The sequence below is a fragment of the Dermochelys coriacea genome, chromosome 3 (genome assembly GCF_009764565.3).
Source record: "Dermochelys coriacea isolate rDerCor1 chromosome 3, rDerCor1.pri.v4, whole genome shotgun sequence".
NCBI lineage: Eukaryota > Metazoa > Chordata > Testudines > Dermochelyidae > Dermochelys > Dermochelys coriacea.
In genome coordinates, this window is record NC_050070.1 from 105776977 (window position 1) to 105787423 (window position 10447).

Genomic DNA, 10447 nt, shown 5'->3' on the forward strand with positions numbered 1-10447 from the left:
GTCTTATCCATTGCATCGCTTCTTATTTCTTTACATTCTACCTCATCATTGATATACAATGCTACTCCACCCCCTTTACCTTTGTTTCTGTCTTTCCTAAACAGCACATACCCTTCAATACCTGTAGTCCAGTCATGACTACTATTCCACCATGTTTCTGTTATCCCTATAATATCTGGTTTCACTTCCTGCACCAGTAGCTCTAGTTCCTCCATTTTGTTACCTAGACTCCTCGCATTGGTGTACAAACATCTTAATTTTTGCTGTTTGGACTCACTCACATTTTGTACCCTATTAGGCACAGTCATTCTACAGCCAGTATAACCTATTAGACTAGTATCCACACCGCCCTCGCTCCTTATATACATTCTCCTACCCACGGCTGTATCCTTTCTTACTTCATCTTCTTCCCTCTCAATGCTAAAATCTGGCGTGGAGATTTTCTGGACATCTCCCATCCATCTCCCCCCAATTCCTAGTTTAAAGCTCTCTTTATCAGTTGTGCCAGCCTCGATCCTAGAAGTCTATTTCCTTCTCTACTCAGATGAAGTCCATCCCGAGAGAACTGACCTCTGTCCGTGAATGCCTCCCAGTGGCCATACATCCCAAAGCCCTCCTTATAGCACCACTGCCTAAGCCATCTGTTGACAGTCATAATCTTGTCAGACCTTTGTTGCCCTTCTCTAGGAACAGGAAGGATCCCGCTAAAGATCACCTGAGCCTCAATTTCCTTAAGCGTCTTCCCCAGCCTAGCATAGTCTCCCTTAATACTTTCCAGCGAGAATCTAGCCGTATCATTTGTTCCCACATGAAGGATAATTAGGGGATTCTTTCCCGCTCCCTTTAGGATCCTTTTCAACCTCAGGTCTACATCCCGTATCTTAGCACCCGGAAGACAGCACACCCTTCTATTCTCAGGATCAGCTCTAGTTACAGGCCTGTCTATTCTTCTCAATAGAGTCCCCGATCACATAGACCTGCCTTTTCCTGGTGACAGTGCTATTCTCCAGTCTCTCCCCTGTTCCCTCTGGCTGCAAGTTCTTTCCATTCCTATTTTCCCTTACAATCTTCTTCAACCCATCCTGTATTCTCCTGGGGCTCATATTTGGTGTAGTCTCCCTTGACTCTTCCCTTTTTCCTATAGGACTAGCCTCTCTTCTCTTCTTCCTTACCCTTCCACCTTCAACAAGTACCTGCTGAGCCCCTTCTTCATTTTCCAACTCTGCAAACCTGTTCCTAAGCTCTATTTCTCCTTCACTAGCCTGTCTTTTTCTCTGCCTGGTTCTTTGAGTCACGTGCTTCCACTGACCACTTTCCTCACCCAGTCTCCCCTCAAAATTCACCAGCACTACTTCCATCTGTGAGTCTGAGCTTTTCCCTTCAGATACCTCATATCTTTGCTCCATCATCTGCTCAAACCCCTTCCTAAACTCAACCAGACTTTCCACCTGCATCTCCAAACCTTGGATCTTTTCCTCCATCAGCTCTATCAGACGGCATTTCATGCAGAAAAAACTCTTACCGGTTCCCCCCTCCAGGATCATGTACATACTACAGCAAAGGCTAGTACTACATGCACAGGCAATTACAAATTAAAACCTTCTGTCAGGCAGACTAGATGTTACATTGTATGTACAAAAACTTACAAATTGAGAAGAATTACATTACAAATTCATATATATTTATATCTATCCACTCTGTTGTACAAACTATAGACATGCAATCTGCTGCTACAGGTTCACAACCTTAAGGATAAGAATGATCTGGTCAGCAAATTTCAGTTGAAAATATATAAAACTATTATCATTTGTCAAATACTTTTGACAATTAAGATATGCAATGTGGAAACATTTCATGTTAGTATATTGCCAAATATTGATATTCATCATTTTTGCCACATACTAAATAACTTCATTTCTGGGGAGGGGGAAACTTGCTCATGCAAAACCAATAAAAATCTTTTAATACATTGCTGTTTATAGCTTTGACCAATAAACACCGCATTAAGGTGTTGAAATTAACTTAAACAATAACAACTGTAGTCATAGTCATGTTGCAGTGTTTCTGGAACTGTGCAAAAAGTGACACTTTCTCATTTTGGGTGCCATTGTTTCACGTCGCCTATAGGCTTATGGCGCCGCTTGACAGCTCCATATCATACCTCATCTAAACATACGTAAATAAGCTTTCAAATAATATAGGATGTGGGTGTATGTAGGTTGGGTACATTAAACTCCAAAAATATGGCATTTTTTGGAGAATTGCCGCCTGTCTATTATGTATTAATAAATACATTGCATGTATTTATTAAAATATAAAAACTGGAGGCCATATTGACACCTGTTATGGGGGGATTCAAGTCCATTTAAATGGAATGGAATTGTGTTCCTGTACATCAGATAAAAATTTGTCCTTGAGAATTGCTAAGGCTTTGGATATGGAGATATTACCCTTAGCAAAATTAATTGTTTGAGTTTGTATGAATATTATATCGGAAATATGGATCCAAACAGAGTTTTACTATAGTGATTAATTCCACTTCTCATCAAGTAGTGGTGATACATGTACCTAACTCGCTGGTCTGGTGTGAGGTTTTTATTTTATATTTTTTGAGGGAAGGGGAATGTATCTGCCTGCCTACCTTATATTTCTGAATGTATAATCGTGTCAAGCAAGAGTTTTTCGTCATTAAATGTTTGTCCCATCACACTTCTCCATCTTTGTCTGTGAAGAATTGTCAACTTCAGCAAAACTAACATTTTGTATTGAGAAGTTAGCCATTTTAAAGAGTGTAGTAAAACTAAATCTGCCATGACTGGTAGTTTTCATATGTCTTTCAAAATATCTTGTGTAGAAGGGGGAGAGAGTACAAATTAAGGATGAATAACCCTCTAACAAGTTGGGGTAAAGCTGTCCTGTGTTGTTCTAATTTAAGGTTAATGGTTCAGATATCATATAGTACTAATTTGCATAATAACTTTGTACTTACCTTAAAATATATACAGTATTTTTATATACATAAATGGAGAAAAGAGGTTGTGATTTCAGAGCAGTAATTTTTCCTAATTACATTCTTGAGTTTGGCTGAGTCCAGTCACCACTCAGAATTTATAAGCCTCCTCATTTAACAGACAATATCTCTTATAACAATTAGGAGAATGCTCATTGTGAAAAAAGATACTCCTGGTAAACTCTGTTGTACTAATAGGGTGATCGTATTTCCGTAAATTGAAAAGGGGACACTTCCCTGAGCAGCCAGTGAGCTCAGCTCTACGATGGTGGGGGTGGGGGTGGGGGGATAGAGCTGCACCACACTCAGCGCCTGTTCCCACTAGTAGCCAAGAAGAGGCAGATTCAGACCTTACCTGCCCGGCTGCCTCACTGCGCATATGGGCTGCTGCTTCTGCTGGCGGCTTCTCCAAGTGACTCCCCTGGCCAGGAGCATGGCGGGGCAGCGTGGCATCTCTGTCAAGGCTCCTTGCTGCCCGCCCGCACCTCGCCACAGCTCCACCCACTCAACTCCCAGTCACGCCAGACCTGCATTCCAGATCATGAGCTGTGGAGGGAGCTAATCCCAACACAGCTGCCGGGCCCTTTGGGGCTGGAGGACCCACTCACTCCATGGGAATGGGCTGGATGCTCCATGCACCCTCCCCTCTAGCCCCGTACTGGTACTGCCCTATAACCTCTTGCTACTCCTCCACCCACTGATTTACCCACTGGCACTGCACAAATGTCTAGTTTTGCTAAAAAAGTAAGGATATCTGAGACAGAGCTTAAAAAGGAGATTGCTCCGGCCAAAATGGGATGTGTGGTCACCCTAACAAATAAGTGCCTAGTTATGGTGTTGGCTTTTTATTTATTATTAAGCACTATCACACAGAGCACAGATTTGTCTTCAGGTGTTAGTGTGCTAGATATAAAGTTAATACAACACAGATCATTGTTTGATTTAAAAGTGACCTGTGAAATAGTATAACTTGAGTATTCTGACTGCCCAAAAGAACAGAGTGAGAGTGATATTTAACAATATCAGTAATAACTTGCGATAATTTACTTACTCCCATCACGGTATGAGAGCCCATCAGGCAGTCTGCTAGTCATGTCACCCTCATCATTAAAGGAAGCATACATTGGAAAGCAAGTCTGTATTTTCTCTAATATTCCACATCTTTCTACATTCTAAATCTTTTACACCATAAGGGATATTAAATAAGTTTGATAAAACTTTAGGGAGCTGTGCCTCATAGGAGAACCTAGGGATTTACCATCCCCCATATAGGCCGTCTGCTGTTTCTTTAAGGCCCCCTGCACCTATTAACACAGTTTTCCTTAAATATGCTTCATAGTGGACAATTCTTACCAAAACAAATTCTGATCTGCTTGGAGCCAAAACTTCATAAGACGTGGGGAGCACAAATGGAAATCTGAGCAGGTTGATTGCAGTAGACTGGGAATAATTGCTTATAATTAGGACTTACTTCCTTTTGTGCCTTTCACTGTGTGCTGCAAGTTCTAAAAATAGTTTAAACATTAATCACTTTATTTTTACATTTGAACACATCTTTCATTTTAGCTCTTTGAGCCATTTTTAAATCTTTTCAAACTAATTTTGATCTGCAGGTTTGAAAGAATCCGAATATTTCAAATCAGGAAGGTTCACACATCATTTTTGTGTTTTACTGTATATGGGCAAACCCCTAAAATCTACTACATACACTGTTGCTAATGTTTCTTTCAACTGAATTTGTACTCTATTGATGACCCAAAGTTTGTGATGTAGAGAAGGCTTTCTAATCCACATTGGCTTCCTTTATATTTCTAGATGCAGATGAAAGTGTTTGATTGTAATTTGTAGATCCTCTAGTTATCCTAAAATAGCCAGGTCCTAATTATGTCTACACTGCAATTAGAAACCTGTGGCAGGCCCATGCGAGCTGACTCAGGCTCGTGGTGCTTGGGCTAAGGGGTTGTATAATTGTAGCATAGATGTTTGAGCTCAGGTACCCGAGCCTGAACATCTACACTGCAATTATACAGCCTATTAGCCTGAGCCCCATCAGCTCGAGTCAGCTGGCATGGGCCAGCTGTGGCTTTTTAATTGCAACGTAGATGTATGCTAGGCAATTGATTCTTCCTTGTGATACTGTAATAGTTGTGGTCAACCGAGACATCAAGACTGCATTCTTCAGGGGCTTCCTTTTAACTTTGGCTTCCAAAGGGGATGACACACAGGTCAATGGAGAAACTTTTTAGTGGATTAAGAGTTTCTCTTGGGAAAAAAAAAAGCAGGTGGGGGGGAGAGAAATGAATTTTAGACTCGTATATTCCTAGACTTTAAGGCCAGAAGGGACCATCATGATAATCTAGTCTGACTTCTTGCACATTGCAGGCCACAGAACCTCGCCTACCCACTCCTGTAATAGATCCATAGGTCACCTCTGGCTGAGTTACTGAGGTCCTCAAATCACAAATGAAAGATTTCAAGTTAGAGAGAATCCACCATTTACACTAGTTTAAACCTACAAGTGACTTGTGCCCCGCGCTGCAGAGGAAGGCAAAAAAAACCCAGGATCTCTGCCAATCTGACCCGGGGGGGGGGGGGGGAATTCTTCCCAACCCCAAATATGGCAGTCAGTTGGACCCTGAGCATTTCAGTAAGACCTAGTAGCCAGACACCAGTAAAGAATTCTCTGGTGTAATTCAGAGCCCTCCCTATCTAGTGTCTTGTTACTGGACTTCGGGGATATTTGCTACTAGCAATCGCAGATCAGCTATATACCATTGTAGGCAGTCTCATCAGACCATCCCTTCCATAAATTTATCAAGCTCAATCTTGAAGCCAGTTAGTTTTTTTGCCCACACTGCTTCCCTTTGAAGACTGTTCCAGAATGTAAAGCACTTCAAGATAGTCATGCAATACATTTAAATATATGAAATGAAACCTGTTAACGATCTCCTCTTAAGTCAATCAGTGCAGAAGTTCTCAGTACTTCTTGAGTTAAAATTTCTAATGTGCTCAAATCCACTGAATTTGTAGCAGTATTGGCTTACCTTGAAACACTTTGCAGAGATGATGTTCCCAATAAAAGGGCTTTCAATAGGATATATTTAATCCTTTGCAGCAGAGGCATACATCCATAAATACACTCTTAAAGCTGGCCTGATACCATCTTAATACCTTTTTTAAATTATCAAGCCTCCGGTTAGGTGCTGGTGTGCAGTGTCTGTGCCTAATGTGTTGGGGAGCTGGAGCAGCTATTGTGAAATGATGCCAAAAAAACATAAAATACTGATTCCAGTTAAAGCTACAACTGACGTTTTAAAGATAATTTTGATGAAACAACAGCTTATAAATGGGTTTATCTCAGTGAGTCCTAGAAAATTTCATATAGGGCAGTGTGTGGTTTCTGGTATTTTAAAGACTCAAAATGTGATGAAACTCCTCTTTAATTAATGCTGAATTTTTCTGACATCTATCAGAAAGAAGCTATGGGACCAGAAAAGAAAGTTGAATTTTGATGTAGAACGTGTTAGAGATGGGCAAGAATCACACCCTTACAGCCAAATACTCTGAACACTGATGAATCTCAGATCTCAATCTGAACTTTGTAGCTGGCCTTTGTTTATCTAACAGCCTAATCTGAAGCCTTGATCCAAATCTGAATTTTGTGGCTTAAATTTAGTGTTGTGTATAATTTACACACAAAAATAGGAGGTGCTGAGTACAGTAACAATAGTAGTTATAGTTTATATTTTGATTTCTTGTCTCCTACATGTATTTAGCAGAATATTAGCAGCATGCACAAATACATACGGACACACTGTTCTGCCCAGTACATGCAGGGTGTCATGAGAAATCTTAAATTATTAGTACACTTACCACCTCCTATTTTTGTCTGTCTAGATGAGCAATGGGGTGGTGGATGGCTGTCTCTCTGTTGATATAATACGCATAATACGCATGTTCACTGTTCCTTTCTAATCGTTTATCTATATTATGCGTATGCACAGTCATTTGGGTGATATTTGCAAGTGATGATGCTGCAAACATTACAGACGAATTAAAAAGTTAGCACACATCTGTGCACAATATTTTAGTTCTTTCATTTGTGTCTACATGGACTTGAAACAGATATTTTAGTATGGAAGTAAACATTTGAAAACACAAACTCACATGTAACATTTACTTAATTGATGTAAATTCCATGGACAGCTCCCTGCCTACACATGATGCTATTCTTTGAGATAAAGTTGGTTACAGTGACTGAGGTGGAATCTCTTTAAAACTTGGAAAATGTTGGCTGTAGACAGTCCTCATAATATAGTTCAGTAATTCAACCTCATAAATAGATAGGGGGTCATCAGCCATCTGTGAAAATGAAATTTCAGTGAATGGCCACTATAATATTATAGAAAAATACAATCCAGATTGCTTGTATTTTCTATATTCTTCTGTTTCCTTAAATATTTTAATTAATAGCCAGCTAAAAACTGACAAGTGGAGAAGATTTTATAAGTGAGGTTATTTTTGAACTATACCAACATCTGAAATAACACTTTCTAGTGGGAAGTGTATCAAACTTGCTTTTACAAACAAAAAATTAGGGTTTTTGTCTTTGTAACTGTTACATCTGTATATGTGATACAGATAAATTTAAACCTTTCACTTAGGCCCTGTCTGCATTAGGAAAATGATTTTATTTCAATTAAGGGTAGAGCAGGCTTTCTGTAATGTGTATATAAAGAAATTAGGAGTGTTAACAGGCATAGGCTACAGTGTTTTCTGTAGGCTAGAGAGATCCTGCTCTATATTTCTGCTTTACCTGACTTAATTCAGCTGAACACATTGCTCATTTTTTTGAGTAAAGACTGGGGCATAAACCACCCACCCCTGCTGAGCCTCAGTCATCTTCATCTGGACCCCCCTGCAGAGTCTCATTTCCCCTGAACCTGGAACCCCCCAACGAGCCCCTGTGCATCCAGATCCCCTATTGAACCACCTGTACCCAGATTTCTCCACAGAGAACACATTCACCCCACATCTGGATCCCTTCATGCTTGGATCCTGTCGGGCTGAGCCTGTTTGTCCCACACCTGGTACGCTTGGCGCAGAGTGACAGGCCCAGCCCTTGTGCTGTGTCAGGGTCAGGTGCAGCCTCACCACCAAGTCCCTGTCCGGGAACAGGAAGAGTGGCCTGCAGGCTGATCTTCCACCTCCATTCAACCACTGACACGTGCTCCCCACTGCCATGCTGGAGCCTCCATGTATATTTAATGACAAATAAAATTTTCAGATTTTTAAAATACTGTGCACAGAATTTTTATTTTTTTTGGCACAGAATTCCCTCAGTAGTAATAGCAGGAAGCCCTCTATAGGAAAGTGTTGTTCTGCCAAATGAAAGCATTTCTCGCTGTGTTGCCAGAAGCATTGTTTGCTTCTTCAGGAAGTTGGGATTCTTTGTATCACAGACTGTCCATCAGCTGGCGGAGTACATTTAGCAACAATTAATGCCTTCCCTCATCCGGTGGAGAACTGCTTGGTTTTCACCAGTACCACAATAGGCATGGTTTTAAAAGGCATCATCAGAATATTTCTGCCAGTATCAAAATCTACAACAGCTTGGGACCTAAATCTGGTGCCGTTCACACTCATGGACCCACTATTTGAGCCCTTGACTTCTACTCCCTCTGCAGTTATCGATGAAGGTAGCCTTCCTCATGGCTATCACCTCTGCCAGGAGAATAGGTGAGCTTGTGTCTCTTATAGTGTACCTGCCTTATTCAGTCTTTTACAGGAACAAAGTATTCCTGAGGTTGAACCCCAAGGTTCCCTGTGATTTTAACTTGAACCAGACAGTTCACCTGCTTGTCTTTTACCTTAAACCTCACAAGAGTAGGGAAATCAAGAAACCCCACTTGCTGGATGTATGCAGAGCGTTAGCTTTTTCCCTAGGCAGGGCAAGGCCCTTTAGAAGGTCTCCAAGGTTATTTGTCTCCACAGCAGAGAGGATGAAAGGAAAAGCTAGATCTTCCCAAGGACTCTCACAATGGCTTTCCAGTTGCATCCTCCTCTGCTATGTGATGGCAGATGCCCCTCCTCCTCAGTCCATCAGGGTTCACTCTACCAGAGCTCAGGCTGCCTTGGTGCCTTGCAAGGAATCCGACTTCTGCAGATTTGTAGAACTGCACCTTAGGGCTCCATTCCCATGTTTACCAGGCAATATTCCCTTTTTCAAGTCTCAGAAGAATACTTTCTTTGGCTCAAAGAGCCTGCAAACTGTGGTACGGAGATCTTCCTCACACCCATCTCCTTGATGATCATTTCTTGGGAATTACCCACAGAGGGAGCAGCCCTCCAAGAATAAAGGCAGGCTACTTGCTTTAGAGTAACTGTAATTCTTTGGCATGTGTGGTCCCTGTAGGTATTCATGACCTGCCATCCTTCCTCACTGTTTTGGATATTTATTTGATTCATGGTAGAGTAGGAACTGGAGAGGCAGGTGGTCAACGCTGCCCCTTATGCCCTCAGTTTGGAGCATGAGGAGGTGTCGGGTATAGGAATGGACCAGCAGACACTGCTATTGAAGAATTTCCGGTGCCATGAACACAGAACACATGCACACCCATGGTGAATACCTATGGTGACCATGCATCTCAAAGAACTCCTGTCACTATATGTATGGTAAATGACTTTTCTTTTCCTGGGACAGTGAAGGATGTACTGTAACCCTTCCCCCACCTCTGCCCCAGCTGTGGTGTCTGCATGCTGCTCCAGCAGTTGCATGTTTGTGCTAGTGATGGTGCTTGAAAAATGAGTGTGTGTTTGTGGAATGTTTCATGTGTTGAGATGTCTGCAGCACCCCTGAAATTGTGGTCTGTTAAGAGACAGGTTTAACAAATGGTAAGAGCAGGAGAAAAGTTTTCATTACTAATTGTGTATGAATACTCATAAAAATCCTTTAAAAATAATCTGCTTGCAGGGTTTGCAACCTATATACTGAAGCATTGTGCTAATGCATGAGACGCAGATGTAACTGATAAGAAACTATTAGAAAAAGTGACTGTGACTGGGGTATATGTATTGTCTAAGAACAGGGAGGTGCAGAAAGTAATCCAACTGCACAAATACTGAAAAGTAAATAGTCTTAAAATTCCAATTTTAATAACTGAAGGTGCTGTCACTACTGTGTAAGAAAATGTAACAACTTTAACTTTATTTAGCTTTTAAATATTGTTGAGGCTTCATCTTTTCTCAGATATTCAAGGTCAGAATATGATTTGGTTAAACGTTATCTCAATAAAAATAGATAGCACAACATGCTTTAAACCTTCAAAGCATTAATTAATTCTGTGAGGTAGGTATTATTAGTATTATGATTATTATCACCACCATTTTTATAATTGAGGGAAGCTGAGCTGCAGAGTTCATCATCATCCTGTTCCT

General features: G+C 41.0%; 1 protein-coding gene across 4 annotated transcripts in view; it reads left to right on the forward strand.

Moving 5' to 3' along the window:
* The window catches only part of PEX7 (peroxisomal biogenesis factor 7), a 91084-nt gene that overhangs the window by 45671 nt on the left and 34966 nt on the right, over positions 1–10447 (forward strand). The window lies entirely within an intron of this gene.